Source organism: Podarcis raffonei, chromosome 5 (genome assembly GCF_027172205.1).
Source record: "Podarcis raffonei isolate rPodRaf1 chromosome 5, rPodRaf1.pri, whole genome shotgun sequence".
NCBI classification, from domain to species: domain Eukaryota; kingdom Metazoa; phylum Chordata; class Lepidosauria; order Squamata; family Lacertidae; genus Podarcis; species Podarcis raffonei.
In genome coordinates, this window is record NC_070606.1 from 33,417,656 (window position 1) to 33,438,195 (window position 20,540).

At 44.1% G+C, this 20,540-nt stretch overlaps 1 long non-coding RNA gene across 1 annotated transcript in view; it reads left to right on the plus strand.

Annotated features, from left to right (window-relative positions):
• The first annotated feature begins 6,782 nt into the window (after positions 1-6,782).
• Positions 6,783-20,540, plus strand: part of LOC128413972 (uncharacterized) — a 28,332-nt gene continuing 14,574 nt past the window's right edge. The window contains exons 1-2 of the long non-coding RNA XR_008330558.1: positions 6,783-6,978; positions 9,962-10,130. This is a non-coding gene — a long non-coding RNA (uncharacterized LOC128413972). The remainder of the gene's footprint in view (positions 6,979-9,961; positions 10,131-20,540) is intronic.

Consider the following 20,540-nt stretch of genomic DNA (forward strand, 5'->3'; position numbering starts at 1 on the left):
TGCAGTGGTAGCTATTTATCTACTTGGACTAGTGTGCTTTCAAACTACTAGGTTGGCAGGAGCTGGGACAGAGCAATGGGAGCTCACTCCATTGTGGAGATTCAAACTGCTAAAGCCCAAGAGGCTCAGTGTTTTAGACTTACATCAAAGTAAAGATGCATGCACATGAAAGCTCATACCAATAACAAACTTAGTTGGTCTCTAAGGTGCCACTGGAAGGAATTTTTTATGGTGTCAAATCTGTTAATGTTCAAAGTTCAGCTTTCTTTTTACCCATGTGCCTTGATTATATGCCTTCATCTGTGTACTTTTTTAAAGGTTTGAAACATGGTGGAGGAAGATAATCTAATAAACTAGGCCTGATTCCTTTTGTGTGGGTCAGTGGTGAAACGGTTAAGAACGTTGACATTTAATAGTCATCACATCTGATCCCTCAGTTGACTGTGCAGGGGGAAGTTCATACCTCTCTTGGCTTTTATTTTTATAGCCTCTCTGGAGACTCCCAAAGACAAGAAGTCCACAGTCACACTTTTGAAGGTTATCTGAGCCGAAAGAAGTGGCAGGTTTTTCCTTCCTTTGCTCTTTCCCTCAAATGAAAAAGCCTTGTAAGCCAGCAAAAACAACAAAACTTTTGAGGGAAAATGTGTGCTGCGATCCCAAATCACACCCACTGATTAATGCAAAGTCCGCTCAAAGGGCCAATTTGCCAGCGTCAATAATTTGTTCAGGGAATTTGAGCATTGAAATGCAAGGCAGGAGAAACCCAGCCTCGCCCTTTCCCCTCATTTTGAGAACTGATCAAAAAGAGGAAAAGGGACCAAAAAAAAAAGTCACCTTCCTGGTCAGGGCCTGCCCAAGACATTATGCTGCCTGTAGGGGCAGGAAATGGTTCTCTCCACCTTTCAAGGTCAAGGTGGCTTTGTGGTTGTAAAATGTTGCATTTGTTGCATAATTTTATTGTTGTAACCTGCCCTGTGACCTTGTGGCAAAGCTGGGTCACATCCACACTATACATTCTCCCAAAGAACCCTGGGAATTATAGTTTGTTAAGGGTGTTGGGGACTGGAGCTCTGTGAGGGGTTAATTATGGCCCCCAAGATTCTTTGCAGGAAGCCTGGGCTGTTAAAGTTGTGTGTGTGTGTGCTTTAAGTGTACAGTGTGGACTTAACTCAACAATTAAATAAAAGTGCATAGCACCCAAGTTGGTTAAGTCATTTTTGCACGTGTGGCAGAAAAGATCCTATGAACCTCCCTTTCCCTTTGGAAGTAGAAATATAATGATGTGTCTCTTCCCTTACTGCATATTTATGAGCAAAAGCTCATTTTCTCTTTATTTGACCAGAGCTGAAAAGAGGAATGGATTTGAGACAAACGTTTGGCTTTTCCTTGATGCAACATATCCTAAAATGTTGGATCAGAGGGGGGAAAGTGTGTGTGGCCTGTCTTTTTGAGAGACATGCCTGATCTGTGATGGAGACTCTGGGTGTGGTTCTCTCTGTAGCTCAGTGGCAACCAGTTGGAACCTTTGTTTTCTTCCCTATGGAATAAGTCACAGTTGTTTTGCTGAGCTGTTTTTTCACAAATAAGTACAGCTATTGAAATTTCATGGACTCCTGGTATTAGGATAGGCCCATTGCAAAGTTTGCCCACATATTGAGCACCCTTCACAAACCCACAGAATACTACAGAGGCAAGGTGCCACCTTGGCTTTGAGGCAATGAGCAGCCATGAACCAGAAATCATTAAACCAAAGATTTTGGATTTAAGCCAACTTGCTTTCCAATCCTTTGTTATTGTTAAGATAGGTCATTAGAAATTGAATGCTCAGAGTTAAATATTCTCCCTGAGTTAAGGAACACTGGGTTGCATCCAGCTAAGTTATACGCAGAGCAGATCCACTGAAATGTATAGACCCGAGTTCATGCCCATTCATTTCAGTGGGTCTACTTTGAGTAGGACTAATATTGGACACAGCCCATCAATGGAGAGAGGGGTGATTATGCTACGTTTACTCTGAGATATCTTAATAGCAATAAATTAACACCAGTATCAACTTTCCTCCCAAGGCAAACCACAAAGACACCAGACTGGAACTGTAGCAAGGACTAATGTTAAATTCTTCCGGACTGTGGTCCCAATCCAGAGCCTCCTCCGGCAACTGTTATTTAGTAAACGAAAAGCAAACACACAAAGATCAGTCACATGATTGACATCACCATTTGACACCTCAAAAACCCCTGAGGCAGTTTGGATGAAAATCTGCTACCTGGTCATGTTCAAGGTGCTGGTATTAACACAGGGGTCAGCAACCTTTTTCAGCCGTGGGCTGGTCCACTGTCCCTCAGACCATGTGGTGGGCTGGACTATATTTTTTTGGGGGAAAAGAATGAATTCCTATGCCCCACAAATAACCCAGAGATGCATTTTAAATAAAAGGACACATTCCACTAATGTAAAAACACAATGATTCATGGACCGTCTGCGAGCCAGATTGAGAAGGCGATTGGGCCGTATCCGACCCCCGGGCCTTAGGTTGCCTACCCCTGTATTAACATATAAAGCTCTATACAGCTCTACCTGAGAGACCATTCAATGAATTGCTGCAGAGAGATTTTTTTGCTGCAAATCTCAAATATCTCAGAAACCCACTCTGCAATAACTCAGAGTAGGGCTTTAAGTGTAGCTGCCCCTGTTCTGTGAAATAGCATTCCTTTTGAGATATGGCAGCCACCCACTGCCTGCAGTTTGTGGAAACAATGGAAGAGATTTTTGTTCCAACAGGCTTTCCCAGCCAGATAAATGGGCCATCGCTGAGTGCCTATTTTGTATGGTTTTAACATGTATTTGCCGTTTTAGAGTTTTTAATTATCTTTAGAGTAAATCACTTTAGGATGGTTGTTTAGAAGACAACTGATAAACAGATGGAGAATATTTACCGTATTTTTCCCTCTATAACACGCAGATTTTTTCTCCTAAAAAGGAAGGGGAAATGTCTGTGCGTGTTATTGAGCGAATGTGTGGTCCCTGGAGCCAAAAAATCAGGCAAAAATCAAATCGCGCTTCACGGAGAAGGGAAACCTGAAAAGAGGAAGTGGCTGCTTTCCTGCATTCTGCCTCAGGGTCTTACTGCCCACCCGTCTCTGTTTCCTTGCTGTGTTTGCTGAAACGGAACAAAGAGCAGGGAAAGCCCCTCCCCTCCAGGCAAGCAGAGGGGAAAGCAGAGTGTGTTCCTTCTAATTCCTCTCTGTGCTCCGGTGCTGCTGGGGGAGAGGGAGAGAGAGAGGGGGAGGGAGAGAGAGGGGGGGAGGGAGAGGGGGGGGGAGGGAGAGAGAGGGGGGGAGAGAGAGAGAGAGAGAGAGAGAGAGAGAGAGAGAGAGAGATGGCTGGCTTGGGTGGGGGGAAACTTTTGCCTTTCTTTTCTCCCTCCCGTTAAATCCCTCTCCTGCATTCTTAGCCAGCTGCTTCTCTGCACACCCCCTCATGTCCCTTCTTTGTTTTTCCTTCGCTCCCCACTTAAAATGTGGTTACAAAGCATAGATCCACATGGATCCTCAGGATCTTTGCATTGGGTCACCCCAAATTCACCATCAGATCACATAGCATGTCCATGGCTACAGCCTGCCCCCCAAAAATCACGCACCCACTGTTGCCTGGGGCTGCAATGGTGCAAAAATGTGGTTACAAAGCATGGATCTACAGGGATTCTCAGGATCTTTGCATTGGATCACCCCAAATTCACCATCAGATCACATAGCATGTCCATGGCTACAGCCTGCACCAGAAAAATCACGCACCCACTGTTGCCTGGGGCTGCAATGGTGCAAAAACGTGGTTACAAAGCATGGATCCACAGGAATTCTCAGGATTTTTGCATTGGGTCACCCCAAATTCACCATCAGATCACATAGCATGTCCATGGCTACAGCCTGCACCAGAAAAATCACGCACCCACTGTTGCCTGGGGCTGCAATGGTGCAAAAACGTGGTTACAAAGCATGGATCCACATGGATCCTCAGGATTTTTGCATTGGGTCACCCCAATTTCACCATCAGATCACATGTCTGTGGCCACAGCATGAAGCACAAAAATGATACATCCACTGTTTCATTCAGAATGTTTTTTCCCTTGTTTTCCTCCTCTAAAAACGATGTGCGTGTTATGGTCAGGTGCGTGTTATAGAGCGAAAAATACGGTAGCTCAGTCGGTAGAGCATGAGACTCTTAATCTCAGAGTCGTGGGTTTGAGCCCCACGTTGGGCAAAAGATTCCTGCATTGCAGGGGGTTGGGCTAGATGACCCTGGGGTCCCTTCCAACTCTACAATTCTACAACTCTGTGATTATGATGTTAACAATAATAATGAGAGTTTAGTACTATCAAGGAAGTCACAGCAGCAGTTTAGCAGTTGTAGGTCAAGATGAACCAGGATTGCTAGGCAGGGTATTTAAGGCAACCATTGACTCATAACTCAGCTAGATAGGATGAGCTGTCAGCAGTGACCAGAGCAACCCAGGAAAGGCCTCCTGTCTCTCATGACACCAACAGTTGAAGTCATGTGGCGCTGGCATGCATGCTGCAATGCAAAGCAATTCCGTGCAACACAGGCCACCGCTTTTGCCGCAGCAGTTGCATCATGAAGGCATGCTCGGTAAGCACTGACATGAGCAGTATCTGATTTTCAGAAGTGAAAAGTCTTGACTCATCCCACTTATTAAGAAAGTTCACGAGGAGAGGAGGGGTAAGTTCCTTATAAAGGCATTCACCCCATGCACACCAAGGTGTAGCTGTGGCTCATGTTAACGTTATCTTAGATCATGGGAAGGCAACCTATCGGACCGGGGGCCAGATGCGGCCCAATCGCCTTCTAAATCCGGCCTGCGGACGGTCCGGGAATCAGTGTGTTTTTACATGAGTAGAACATGTTGTTTCTTTAAAATTCTGTGAGGCCTGCCTGGTGTTTTTACATGAGTAGAATGTGTGCTTTTATTTAAAATGCATCTCTGGGTTATTTGTGGGGCATAGGAATTTGTTCATTTTTTCTTCTTCAAAATATAGTCCGGCCCCCCACAAGGTCTGAGGGACAGTGGACCGGCCCCCACCTGAAAAAGTTTGCTGACCCCTACTAGTTGCTATGAATGAAAGGGGATCTTCCACGGGTAGTAACTGTAGCGGTGAAAGGCTGACCAGGCTAGGTCAGCTGCAATGCATCTTGGGAACATCAAGATGATAAACAAGACTATCACTTTCCATAAGGTTGGAGGGGACAGTATGGGATCCTTTTAAAGCAATGCCTTCAGCACCAGACCTTTTTACTGTTGTTGTTACATTTTACTGAAAATTTTCAATGAGAAAATAAAGTAAAAGAAATAAAAAACAGAACAAAAATAAAAGGGAAAAAATATTTGAAATTGCAATATGGAATATACGTATATAAGTAACACAGTTATTCCAAATAATGAAAAATTACTAACAAGATATTATAAATTCTATAAGTGCATTATAACCAGCATTAAGGCTGGTTTTCTCTGTGTGTTCACAGAGACAAGTAAAGATATGGAGTTTTAACTTACAAGGCTCGGAATGGCTTAAGCCCTGCAAACTTTAAAAATGTCCATCTCCACATCTTCCGCATAATGTAAATGCAGTTTGCAGTTTATTGTGGCTAAACAGCCAGCATAGTAAAACCAAAATGTCAGCATAATTTTCACATAAACATTAAAATGGTCAAAGTGGAATTTAACAATCAATATACTAATTAAATAGATTTTAAATATGTATCCAGGGAAATATAAACTCCATTAAAAGTTTTTTTAAAAGTAGAGGGATTTGACTCTGAGCTGTGTCAATTTGTGACTGTTTGTGGAGCTGTATAATCTTTTGTTTTCTTTGACTTATGGCTATCACATAATGTGTATCTGCCTCTATGAGGGAAGTGTGTCTTGGGCTCAATTTTCTCATCGAGTGAAAACACATGGTACAGCCATTTTGTGCTTGAAACCCACTCTGATACACCCACACCCAGTGCTCCCCCCTAAAAATATGTTTAGGGGTACTCTCATTTTCCTACTCATATTGAAATACTGCCCCTCAGTGAGGCAAAACTTAGATTCACAAAATGTTTAGGGGTATGCATCCCCCTGCACCCCCCCGCAGACACCTGACATTTAGAACCCATGGCTTCCTACCAAGGTATTCTGGGAATTGTAGTTCATGCCTCACAGAGCACCATTAACAATCTACAGCTCCCAGGATTCTTTGGGGAAAGCCATGTGCTTTAAATGTGCACTGAATGTGCTTTACAGTATGGATGTGACAAGTACTTGCTTTCTCACCTTGGTCAGTATTTTGTGGGATAAATTCAAGTACATACAGTGGTACCTCGGGTTACATATGCTTCAGGTTACATACGCTTCAGGTTACAGACTCCGCTAACCAGAAATAGTACCTTGGGTTAAGAACTTTGCTTCAGGATGAGAACAGAAATTGCATGGTGGCGGCGCAGCAGCAGCAGCGGGAGGCCCCATTAGCTAAAGTGGTGCTTCAGGTTAAGAACAGTTTCAGGTCAAGAACGGACCTCCGGAACGAATTAAGTACGTAACCAGAGGTACCACTGTACAGTAATTATAGATTTACGCAATTAAATTGGATGAAAGCGTTCTGTCACCCTAGTGCAACAAATCCACTAACTACCCACAACTGCTAGTTAATGCATGAAGGGGTTAAGGACCACAGAGTAGTATTGCTAGATTGTCTCAGTTAAGCCATGCCTCCTCTTCTCCAGAGAGGAAGTGAAGCTCCCTTCCTCTTCCTTTCTTTCTCTTTCTGCAACATTTAACCAATGAAGGAGGACATGTGTAAGGTTGCTTCCAAGCTTACAACAAGCGTTTGGAACTATATTCTGTATTTTGTATCTGACAGTATTTCCCCGGTATTATCCTTGCTGCTGCATGGAACAATGCATGACTGACACCTTAAATCTGTAAGTAAATCATTTTAACCTTACCTCACAGTGTGTGGCCAGCTCATTCCTAGAGGGGTAGAAAGAAGTCAGCTGTTGTGTGCTGCTGAACAGGATAAAAAAGGTTTAACAACCTTTATTCCTAACCCTATACAGGCAACTCCCCATTTACAGGGGGGTTACGTTCTGAGGTGCCGCGTATTTATGTGAAATCACGTATATTTGAAACACCATTGGAAAAGCCTGCAAATACCCTCTAAACCTCCAGAAAACCTCGAATACCCCTTAAAAAACCAGCAGCACTTACTAGAGGAGTTGGAGAGCTGAAAATAATATCAATATATTTCACATCTGACAACCAATGCATCCCTTTGGTTTCAGATAGTATATGGGTAGATGAGTCTAAAAAGCCCGGAACACACATTTTCATGCCCCTCTAGCAGCTATGGTAGCTCATTTACCAGAGGTGTATACTCAATTCTGACCAAACTACAATACAGTGGTACCTCAGGTTACAGATGCTTCAGGTTAGAGACGCTTCAGGTTACAGACTCCACTAACCCAGAAATAGTACCTCAGGTTAAGAACTTTGCTTCAGGATGAGAACAGAAATCGAGCGGCAGCGGCGGCGGGAGGCCCCATTAACTAAAGTGGTGCTTCAGGTTAAGAACAGTTTCAGGTTAAGAACGGACCTCCAGAACGAATTAAGTTCTTAACCCGAGGTACCACTGTATACATAAGGAGGCTTAGTTTGGTCAGAATTGAATATAGACTTCTAAAGTTAACACTAAATTAATTGCTTCTGTTGCTGGACTACAACTCCCATCATCCCTGACCACTGGTCTTGCTGGCTAGGAATGATGGGAGTTGTAGTCCAACAACATCTGGGGACCCACAGGTTGAGAAACACTGTGCTAGAGGGCTGTGAAAATTTGCATCCCAGACTTTTAAGGATTCAGGTAGTTTTGAGCCAAGAACATTCAGCATGTGAGGAATGCAGCGAGTACCTGGACTGCATCTGGATGCACCAGTTTGCAGATATCAAATTGCTCAAGCGTCCCTTTGCTACAGCAAAAAAAATATGCTGGACTAGACAGGCTAGTAGTGTGACTCAATGTAAGACAGTGTCATAAAGTCGTATAGTACCGGGAAAGAAAAAGTGTGAGCGGATGATTACACAACACCAATTGAAACATTAAAAAAGGGGAAGATCTATAGCTCAGAACCAGCGTTTTCTAGGCTACATGCAAATGACGGTTTGCCTCATGTGAGGTCAGATTCCTTGTCTATCTAGCAAAGCACCATGTGCTCTGATTGGCGGCAGAAGCTTTCTAGGGTTTCAAGCAGAAGTCTATATGACAGCAACTTTAAAAAATGAAGATGGTAAGGAACAGTATGGTAGTGGCAAATTTGGAAGTGCACAGCCGTAGCCACGCCCCCACAGCCACACACCCTGATAGCCACGCCCCTTCTGCAAACTTCTAAGTTAAACCATAATCCTGTCATCATACAATAATTATTATTAGGGATGTGTTGCAACAATTAGTACAGATTTCCATGTGTTCCCTTTCAGCGAGAGCTATTTTCTGTGCATATTTTATTTTGAAGTCACTTTGGTTGTGTTTCCCTTTAAGTTCCATTGCACGTAACGGATCTTGCACGCTATTCTCTCGAAATGGAAGCCCCTTTGTATTTTTAGTTCCTAAATGCTAAACTTTGGAGCATGTGGAACAGCTCCTCTGTGTTCTTCCCATGTACTTTCTCCAGAGTGATAAAATTTTCTCCAGAGGGATAAAATTGGTGTTTTTATACTGTTAAAAAACCCTGTGATCCTCAGATAAATGGTGGTATAATAGTAGTAGTAGTAGTAATAATTAATAACAATAAATAATAATAATAATAATAATAATAATAATAATAATAATAATAGTAATAATAATAATAATTATAATAATATAATAGCTCAGTTGGCAGCACATGAGACTCTTAATCTCAGAGTTATGGGTTCAAGCCCCACGCTGGGCAAAAGATTCCTGTGTTGCATGGGGTTGGACTAGATGACCCTCGGGGTCCCTTCCCACCCTACAATTATATGATTCTAATGCTTATTTCACCGTAAGTGTCTAAAAAGCTCCCCTTTCATGACAATTGGGCAGTTCTAGGACAATGGAGACAGGGACACTGTTGGGTACTGAAGAAATAGTAATGGGTCTTCAACCCTCTACAAACTTCAGACCACTTACACACCTTTGTTAAGGGATGAATCTGGGATCTTCTGAATGTGAAGCATGTGCTTGGAAAATATCTTTCTAGGCTTCTTGTTGTTTAGTCGTTTAGTCGTGTCCGACTCTTCGTGACCCCATGGACCAGAGCACGCCAGGCACTGCTGTCTTCCACTGCCTCCCGCAGTTTGGTCAAACTCATGCTGGTAACTTCGAGAACACTATCCAACCATCTCGTCCTCTGTCGTCCCCTTCTCCTTGTGCCCTCCATCTTTCCAAACATCAGGGTCTTTTCCAGGGAGTCTTCCCTTCTCATGAGGTGGCCAAAGTATTGGAGTCTCAGCTTCAGGATCTGTCCTTCCAGTGAGCACTCAGGGCTGATTTCTTTAAGAATGGATCGGTTGAATCTTCTTGCAGTCCATGGGACTCTCAAGAGTCTCCTCCAGCACCATAATTCAAAAGCATCGATTCTTCAGCGATCAGCCTTCTTTATGGTCCAGCTCTCACTTAAGGCAGATTCCTATATTAACATTTCCCCCAAGGTAGTGTTTGTTTGCCTGTAGGCAAATTACCTGTGACATTCCAGGCAAGGTGCAGCCTTTTCCCCAACCTGCTTCCTCTCATATGTTTTGGGCTACAACCTCCAACACCTCCAGCCAGGATGGGCAACAGGCAGGGATGATGAGAACTGCAATCCAATAATATCTGCCTCTTAAGGAAGGCTGTTTCTAGGACCACACACTGAGGCCTCATCTGCACTCTCTGTTTTTTCCTTGCACCAGTGTCCACTCATGAGGCAGACTGTAGAAGCACACTTGAATGGTGAAATCCTATGGGGTGGCACCACCGTGGGTGCCCACCCACCTCGGCAATGGCGTCTTCCAATGAGGTCTCATGAGATCTCACAAGCTCTTGCGAGATCTTGTCAGAAGATGCTGCTTCATGACCCTGGTAAGTTAGACTTGGGCAAAGCGGGCAGCAGGGGACAGCACATTCCTGTTTTGCTTCAGGCGGTAAAATGGGATGGGCCATCTGAGGTCTGCACCTATATCTTCCAAAGAATCCTGGGAACTGTAGTTTGTGCAGAGTTATCTGGGAATTGTAGCTCTGTGAGGAGAATAGGGGTCTCCCTACAACTCTCTTAATAAACTACAGTTCCCAGGATTCTTTGGTGGGAAGCTATGACTTTTTAAAGTGTAATAAACAAAAATCTGCCCTTATTCCCTTATGGGGACACAAGAGCCCTTAAAGAGTCCTTTGTAGGTTCTCCATCGGTCAGAGAAAATAACAGAGGCCAACCAGAGAATATTGAGAAGCAAAGCAGCTCGTAAGCTTGATCTTTATTGAACTGTTGTAGCAGGGTGCTCCCCTCACACGCAGGAAAGGAGGAGGACCCAGAACAAAGGTGTGCCCGCCCTTATATAGAAATTTTAAATTGCCCGCCCTGGAGTCCAAGACCACCCCCAGAAACATCATACCTACATCACAGAAGAGGCGGTCCACAACAGAAAGCTGAGTGCGTTGTTTATCTCCTGTCTGGCAGGTTACCTGTTAATGGTTACTTGATTGGATACCCTGGGGAGCCTGGCCAGTCTTTTGTAATGATAAATACTTAGTTCCTGAGCCAGGTCACAGGCTCACCCTATTCATACACAGGCATACCCTTAAGACAGGATTTGTGAATGAAAAGACAATGGGGAGGCTTTTCCATTTTCTTTCGACCTTGCAGAGAAATATTTGAGGTCAATTTGGGAGTCAAAATGGTTTCAGGGTGGTTTTCCTGTGCTGTTTCAGACATGTGGTTTATATATTTATGTACGTGTTTGCTTGGTACATTTATGAACATTTATTATATATATAAAAGACCTTAATTTTTTTATTTCAAAAGTAATATGATCCTGCTTTAAAAGTTGGCTCTGGGATCCAACAGGAAGTATATGTAGAAAAGAGAGTGAAAGAGCGATGTTTTCCTGCTTTAGTTGTGTTGTTAGTTTTTATTGTCTTATATTGTATTTATTTTGCTTTGTGGCCCATCTAGAGGCAGCTATATAGATTCAGTTAATAAATAGCTAAGAGTTTAAGTCTTGTATGCAGGATCCAGGCACGTAGCTGCCAATTCCTATCATGTGTGAAATGGGTGTTGGTCAAGGGGTGTGTGTGGAGTGTCTTCTGTCTACGTGGAACAGCCTGGGATTTCCTTCTTTTTTTTACTGGACATTGGCTAATAGCATCTGAAGCAATTGTAAAAAGTGAATAATGAGGAGTCAGGGTTCTCTAAACACTCCCCAGGTGGCTCCACGAGTCACAAAAAGCCTGTGAATTGACTTGTAACTGGCAGGAGCTTATGAAGCAACAGAGGCAAGAGGTGCAGTAAGAACTTTTTTTTTTTTTAACCCTCCTCTGAACAGAATGGTCAGTGTGACATTCATCACGTATTTTTACCCCAGGCCATTAAGGCTGACTCTCTTGCACTGTCTGGAACTTGCACCAACTGAAATCTTCCAATTCCAATACATTGGTTATGATGTCCTTTTCAAAAAACAGGCGCTTTACTTAATGCTCTTATATTTCTGATTTTTGTTCAACATGGCTTATCTGGTCTGCTAGGTAGAGCATCTAAAATAGGGATTATTTATATAAAGGTCATTCTATGGGTGGACAATTTTGCTGCCAGATTCAGGGGACCCTCTTATCCTGGACAAGGGGGAAATAAATGAATAACATAGCTGTTTCTGATCTTGTCTTGAGAACTGAGCTCTTTTCCAATTTTATTTTTAAGGTATTTATTTCCCAGCTTTCTTCCCTGGGAAGTACAATGGTAGGGGTCCTTCAGTCTGTAATGTAAAGGGTTGATTTTGTTCTCACTCAGCTACCCATGGGTGGTGATGGTGTCGCTTAGCAACCAGGCTGAGTAGCATGATCTGCACTGAGGTGGCACATGCTCTGATTGGCCTGTAGTTCTGAGGGAGTTTTCCTGTGGTATGTTTTTGCTGAATGTCTTCCTGCTATGTACAAGGCCTGAACTAAGGAAGACTAATTTCTCCTTAAATTGTATATGGTTTTGTTCAGTTTCCTCCATAAAGCATTATCAAGACTTTTGTCTCTTGACTCCAGCTGTGTTATTCATGTGACTTCACTTAACAAGGGGTTTTCAAGTGGCTTCCCAACTCCAGGAGTTCAGATAGGGTTCTCTCCTGGTCCTACCTAGAGATGCCAGGAATTGAAACTGGGACCTTGCAGATGCTCCACCACTCAGTTATGGTCCTTCCCAATAGTAAAGGTATAGGGACCCCTGACCATTAGGTCCAGTCGTGGCTGACTCTGGGGTTGCGAACCAGAGCAGCGCACGGAAATGCCCCTTCCCAATAGTAAGGTAAAAGGTAAAGGGACCCCTGACCATTAGGTCCAGTCGTGGCCGACTCTGGGGTTGCGGCGCTCATCTCGCTTTATTGGCCGAGGGAGCCGGCATACAGTTTCCGGGTCATGTGGCCAGCATGACAAAGCCGCTTCTGGCAAACCAGAGCAGCACGCGGAAACGCCGTTTACCTTCCCGCTGGAGCGGTACCTATTTATCTACTTGCACTTTGATGTGCTTTTGAACTGCTAGGTTGGCAGGAGCAGGGACCGAGCAACGGGAGCTCACCCCGTTGCAGGGATTCGAACCGCCGACCTTCTGATCTGCAAGCCCTAGGCTCTGTGGTTTAACCCACAGCGCCACCTTCCCAATAGTACCAGCGTACAAATCCCTAAATGGCTCGGGACCCAAATACCTAAAGGAGCATCTTCCCTAGTATCAACCATCTTGGACCTTATGATTGGCAGGGGAGACCCTTTGGGTGGTTGTAGTGTTGGCTGCTGCTCAGGTAGTGTTAACCCATGTCAGGACTTTCTTGGTGATAATTCCCTGTTTGTGGAATACCCTCCCTGGTGTAGTGCAATTTGTTCCTTCTCTGTCGCTTCCCTTATTATTAACATTCAGGAAGAATTTTTTAAAAAATCATTCCTGTTCATCCAGTCATTTGATGGCTGAAAGATATTGTTCCTGGCAACCTTGAAATTATTAGCTGTGTGGGTGTGTGACTGTTTTGAAATGTTGTTAGATGTTCTTAGCGTTTTGGTTTTTTTAAATTTTAAAATATATCTTTATTTTATTTTTAAATGTACAGTATTGTTTTATTAGTTTGTTGTCTTTCCTGGGCTCTTTTAGGAGGAAAGGTGAGATAGGAATTTAACAAATAAGTAAATACATTTATAATATTTGGAGTAATCGAATGGATGAGTCTCAAGGCTCCTACGGGTGACCTGTTCACCGTCCATATAACATGGAGGTTATATGAAGTCCATTCTTTATTGTGGATTGTGATTAATTTGTGGAAGTTATACGACAATCAGCACCCGTCATAATTTACTTGTGTGGAGGTAATACTTTGTCCTGCCAATCAGTTGTTTATCTCACACTTTTTATTGCATTTCCTTGTCACTTTTCTGTTTTACAAAAAGGGAGTCTGTTGCACCAGAGCGCTTAAATCCACTTTAATCCTTCAAACCTCATTTTCTAGCATGGAAATTCCGTATCCCTCCCACAAAATGATGGAGGAGGCAGTAGTCGTAGATACTCTGTGTCATTGTTTCAGCAATGTTTCGTGTTAGATGCTAGTTCTTCTGGGGCGTTTTGGCTCTGGGGGCTGTGTGGTTTCATGAAAAAGTAAGATATCCTGCTGAGTCAGCCTTGCTTGAGTCTTCCAGCCTGTTCATATCATCTGATGATTCAAATTTAATTGCTGGTGTAACCCTGGAGGTGTAGTAGAGATGGGAGGGCTCAGCCCAGTCGCCTGATGTAGAGTTCCACTGAAACACTCCTCTTCTGCCTGCAATATGGCAATCAGTGACATCACATCCTGGCCACATTGCCGCTTCCTGCTGAGAAGAGGCTCGGATCACAGCTTGCCTGAAGCCTTCCAAGCTCTGTGGCATCTCAGTTCAGTTCGGTGTAAATTGCACCGGTCCTATTCCTTCTGAGTTCAGCTTCTTGTCAGTTACGGACTGTCAGGACTACGGGGCATACCCTTTAAAATGAAAATAGGGACATTTCTCATTCCTGCCCCCCTCCCCAAGTGATGCTCCTCAACCCACCGTTTTTGTCGTAGAGCATTTCCTATCAGAAGGAGGACAAGTGTCACCGCCACTTCATCAGTGGGACTCAGCACACATGTTCTTCACTGTCCTGAGAAAACCCCTTAATTCTTGTGTTACTTCATTTTATTCTTTGGGAGGTTTTCTTCTTGTAAACAGCAATAAATTAATTTTAGAAAGGGGCAAGATTAGATGTGGACACGCAAAGCATTGTTTTTTTAATCAATACTCCTTGTGCCCTGCTGCACTCCCCCTTTCTCCCCGCCCAGGGTGGCCCTGCCCTCTGCCTAACCCCCTGAGCCAGCATGTCATGTGGGGCTGGGCCTTGGTGGTGGCAGTCTCTCCTCCGCCTTCTTGCCTGCTCTCTCTGCTTTGAGCTGCCCAAGGGAGAAGGCCAGCAGCAGCGGCCATGGAGAGAGCAATGGGATATTCCCATTGCTGCTGCCACTCGGGACAAATGCTGGCTCATCCTCCTCTCTGAGCTTGGTGGCAGTGGCGCTGGTGGGGAAAATAGGGTTTTCCACTTACCCTGCACTTTCTAGGCATGGGTTCAAGGACTTTTCCCTTTGCCTGCCACCGTCCCTCAGAAAACCTGCTCTTTTGCGGTAAATCAGAACAAACAGCAATCTGCAGCAAACCCAGTTGCCATTTGTTTGCGGGTTTCCCTGGGGGGTGGGGGGGGTGGGAATTGGAGGTGTAGCTAAGCCCATAGTACAGTGGTACCTTGGTTGAAGAACAGCTTAGTTTCTGAACAACTTGGATTAAGAACGCTGCAAACCTGGAAGTAGATGTTTTGGTTTGTGAACTTTGCCTTGGAAGCAGAACATGTTCCGCTTCCTGTTGAGTGTGTTCCCTTTGTAAATTGAGTCCCACGCTGTTATGGGGAAGCACGTCTTGGTTTAAGAACACTTTGGTTTAAGAACGGACTTCCGGAACGGATTAAGTTCATAAACCAAGGTACCACTCTATCAATGAACATTGTGCACTGCCATGGAGGACCCATGAGGGTGAAGAGTCAGGTTGAAATAAATAAATAAATAAATAATAAATAAATATTTCCCACCGGGTGCTGTCTTGGATCCTAAAATCTTTAACTAAAGGTAGTTTTGGAACACTGACTCCTTTGACAAACGCTAAATGCATATTGTCATTTTGATTTTTATAAAAAAAGAACAAGAAGGCTGCGAGCCGCGGGGCTTGTGTGTGTTTGCCTTGGATCGAAATGTAGCTCGGCCAGCCGAGAGTCATGCCACACTGCATCAGCCTATTTTGAGTCAAGGCACTGGCCACTTAGAATAAAACAAACAAACCCCTACAAGGAAATTAGTCACCCGAAGTCTCAACAGGTGAGGAATGAATGAGCCCCATTCACGTGAGCCCTTCCCTTGCCATTCGCCAGGAAGGGTGTTTGTGATACCAGTCAGGCAACAATCCTGATTGTGATGACAGGCAAGCAACACATTTGGATTCATTTCCAGTTACTGCACCTGAAGAAACTGACCGTGTTTGTCCCTAGCATTTGTGCGGTGAGGCTCAGTGCTTTGAATATACAAAGTCTTGAGGGTCAGCCTTAAGTTAAAAGGTCTCAGAGAGTGAGGCTAAAATAGACAATGGAGATAGGGTTGCCATACGTCATAAAAATCCAGACATATAAATTGTTTGTTTCAAAGCAATTTGCTAAAATAAAGCTCAACAAACTTTTCTGTCCGGATTTTGAAATATGACTGGAGATCTATGGCCACCTCTCTAGTCTAGGGTGACCGGTCATGCCCATTAATCTCAATGAGTCTACTTTGAGTATGACTAATGCCAAATACAACCTAACTACTGTAATTGAAATTGAAATTCAGTACATCTAGGCAACATCAAAGCCTCTGCTATTCATTTTTATGGTTTCTGTTCTTTAAAGCAAACTTGAACTGACCAGCCAAGGCACTTTAATGATTATTTGTATTGTTTTTTGGGGGTGTTTTGCATATTATTGCTGTAGAGGGCCCTAATATGGCAGTACAGAAATACTTTTAAAGGCATGAATGAAGGAAGGAAGGACCCCTTCAAAACAGAGGACTCTCCTTTATAAAGTATATCTGCTTCATAGCACTTAGAATCCCGAATGCAGTGGGGTATTTCAGACCAATCTGGCAATGCTAAAACGATGCCTGCGTGTGAGTTTCAAACAACCACCTTCTTGGGTCTTTCCCACATTTTCCAAGCCGTAGAGAATGCCTCAGTTGTACCTGAGTGTTGCAATTTACAGAAACTTTTAAATGAGTGCAGGGTTTGCAAGTCCCCCACCCAAAAGTTGTTAAACATCGGTATGCTTGTTGAGGCTCATTTAGCAAATTTGTGGGACTGAGGTAGGTTAACAATTGGGCAACTGTGGCTGTGCTTTTAATGATGGCTTGAAATGCAGACATGATTCATCTCAGTGGTGCGAAAAAAGTCATCTGCTAAGTACTACAGTTAAAAGCCCTGGGGCAAACTAGGCCCTTTATCTCTCATCAGTTGGCAACCCTAGAATTACAAAGGATAAGCAGGACAACCCACCACCACCAAACCTTCACTTGCAGGTGAAGTTGGCAGCAAAGTGCACAGGCACCAACTCCTGGGGAGGGAGAGGTCCTGTCGCCCCCCCCCCCAATATTTGAGAGGGCCAAGGGCCCCCAAAGTTGATGGACATTGCTGCTGCATCTTGTGATCAATTATGTGTGGCGGGGCTTACCTGTCCCCCCCCGCCCCAATATTTTATTCAAGTTGGCACCCTGGCAAAGTGTATGGGTGTGTGTTGTTGACAAGGCTTGCAACGTTCGCTCGCTTTGCTGAATATTTGTGCCTACTGATTTACTCTCAAGCCAGTGGACGATTGCACCTGCACAGATTCACAGGTGATTTCAGCAGTGCAGGGGAAGAGCTTCAGCTCAGTGGTAGAACACACACGCTTTCCATGCAGACAATATTGGGTTCATTCCCTGGCATCTTGAGGGAAAGCTAGGCAACGTCCCTGCCTCAAACCCCAGAGAATGGCTACTGATTGGTAGACATGTAGGGCACTTCCAGATGACCTGTTCAATGAGCAGTCATCCTGATTGGATTATCTTACATCAAAGCAAGGGCTATCTCACACTTTCCAGGGCAATTCCCCATCACTTTCCTTGCCACAGATGGGTTTGTTCTGGATAATGGCCCAATCAACTATAGTTGTGCAACCTGTGTTTGCTGGCCTGTGATTGATTCCTGCCTGAAAATAGCAACAGTCTGGAAGCAGCTACCTGTGTTTCTGGCTTGCAAACAGTAAGTAAAAACTAATTCTACTGTAACTGTATTCAAATCACCTGAAATAAGGGAGGGGGTCAGCTTCTACTGGCTTGTTTTCCTTTTCAGTGTAAAGAAGTAGAAAGGGTCCTTAAAAAACCATGGGAGCGGCTCTGAAGTTCCAAAAAGTAGTTCCCCCTACTTGGGGGTGGGGTGTATTGCAGTTCCAGCATGCATAAGTCAAAGTATTCCATTCATTGGGGATTGTGAGGCAGAATATATTAACTCAGGGGTTTTTGCAGTTGCTCATATTTCCAGCAGCAAGTGTATGTGAATGAAGGTTACCAGATTTTTTTCAATGATTCCGGGGACACTTTTCAACTTCCTACTAAATGGATTTTGTCAGGGGACTGATTTGTAAATCCGGGGACTGTCCCCAGGAAAAGGGGACGTCTGGTAACCTTAATGTGAACATTGGCTCTTGTGAGATGGAGGTTATTTCAGAGAGATTTTCTCAATATCCAGGAGTATGACTGGGGACCCTTGAGGGGTGAACCAAAGACACCATGCTGCTGCTGCTCCTCTCCTTTACCCCAGTAGTCCAGGACCTCTTCAGCCAATGAGGCTCCCCGCCCCCCAGGAACCAATGTTCCTGCTCCCACTTCTATAGTATGTAGCTGGCATCAAAAGGGAGAACGTCTGTCCTCCATCCCCAGTTCCCATAACTTCTGTCTTGCTTCTTCTTCATCTCCATCTGAGCCTGCCAATCCATACCCAGTTCCCCATGGGTCATGGGACTCATGCTAGATTCCATCATAGCAATGCCATAATACCACAGTCCTTGGGGAAATCAGTGGGACTAATAAGAAATTGTGTGTGTGTGTGTGTGTGTTCAGGCAGGCAAGGAGGTCAAGCCAGGCCTTTCCCAAAGCTTTCCATTTCTCCTGCCCTAGTTTGAACTCTTCTCATTCCAACCACCAGTGTTGCAATGGAAAGATGGAACTACATTACAGTCCCATAATAAAGGCTTTCTTTATTGGAGTCCCACAGAGAAGAAAGCAATTCTATGATTGTAGAGTTAACCCACTAGTGATGTTGATGAGTCAATGAGTTCAGAAGATGGAAGTTGCAGGTCTTCCTGTTGCAACACTGGTGGATGAAATTAGTCAGGGAAGAGTGAGCTGAATGCTTTGGGAGAGATCTGGGTTGTCCCTAAGTATACACACGCATGGACACACACAGACAGTGAAATCTGTTTCTTATTGGAGCAGGGGGTGGAAACTACAACATACATATTAAATCCTTTGTACAGCGCCTTCCATTAGAAATCCCAGAGTAGTTAAAAACAATCTAAAAAATCGGTAATAATAAAACCAGAAAATATTCAGTCCACAGTAGATAACATACGTACATGCTAAAAGCTAGGCAGAACAAATGCTTACCCGTTTCAATATGTGCAAATGTAGAATTGCCCCATTAACAGCACTAAGGTTGATTTAAAGAGAACACTCTTCCAAGCTTGTTTGCTTCTATGGGGTGGGTGGAGGGGAATCGGGTACCAAGAGTGGAGATAGAGTGTTGACTTGATGAGAAAGGGGGAGGACTAAACCTCCACTCAGAGCCACAGAGTTCCTTGACTGGCATTGGGCAAATCATGTTCTCTCAGCATCACCACTTCCTAGGGTTGTTAATGAGGTAAAAAGCTAAATGGCTGCTTACCTAGGTCCTTGGAAGAAGGGTTGGATACAAATGAGTTCCATTTATAAGCTGTACTTCCAACTTCTAGTTCAGAAGCTAGAAGTAGAGGGGAAAATAGGAAGCTTCATCTTGTATCCAGACATGGAAGCTAGATGAAGCCTCCACATACTGGGGCAGTATACCTCTAGGCATGCCAGATGCTAGGGAGGGACAAACATCTAGCGAAGACCATCTCCTTCATGCCCTGCTTGTGAGGACTTAGAGGCCACTTGATGGGAAGAGCGTGGGTGAAATAGGGGCTCCCCAAGCCAGCACTGATCAAGCAGAGACTTCTTTGACATTCACCAGGGAGCATTGATTGCATGCTCTCCGGCTTGCATGGGAGAAATTGTCTCTTGCTGAAGTGATAGGGAACCAGTATGGCCCTCTAGGTGCCAGTGGACCACATCTCCTTGACCATTGACCCTGCTGTCTGGGGCTGATGGGAACCAGAGTCCCACAATGTCTGGATGGTCACAGGTTCCCCATCCCTGGAATGAATGGACCGCTGGTCTAAGCTGGTATGTTAAATTACAGCAAGAGATCTACTGGCTGTGCTGCCTAGGGCTGATGGGAGTTGTAGCAGAAAACCTATGGTCGGCAAAGGCTGCCTTATAACAAAGCCATTGCTGGCTTTTAAAAGTAGCAAGTGCTTGCTGTTCCAGAATAACCAAGAAGACACGGCCATACCATGCTGATTCTTCCAAAAATACCACAGACTCCAGGCTGTAGAAATGTGAGGAACTCTTCTGACACACATTTTTCTTCAGTGATGCTTTGAGTGCCGTTTAGTCTGCAATAGAGGACGTTTTAATATGTTAAAGAGTCTGATAAGCCGTAGAAGAGAGCCTTTTGAAACAACTGAACGTGTTTTCCAGCCAATGAAGAGTTTACGGATCTGGAAAGTGCAAAATCCAATTTACCATATTTACTTGAGTCTAATGCGCCATTGAACCTAATGCGCACCTCAATTTCCAGAACCTTGAAACAAAAAAAAAGTATTTGCTGGCAAATGTAAATGTGCCATTGAATCTAATGCACACCTTAATTTTTGCAACATAATTTGGTCAAAAAAGGTGAGCAATAGAGTCAAGTAAATACGGTAAGCACCACTCATAAAAAAACATGCTGCAAGTGTAATTGTTAGGGTTTGGGGTTTTTTATGGCGATGATGATAATGAAGGAAAAGGGACAAGCGATACAGAGATGGAAAGGGGAATGGATTTTCCAGGTCAATCA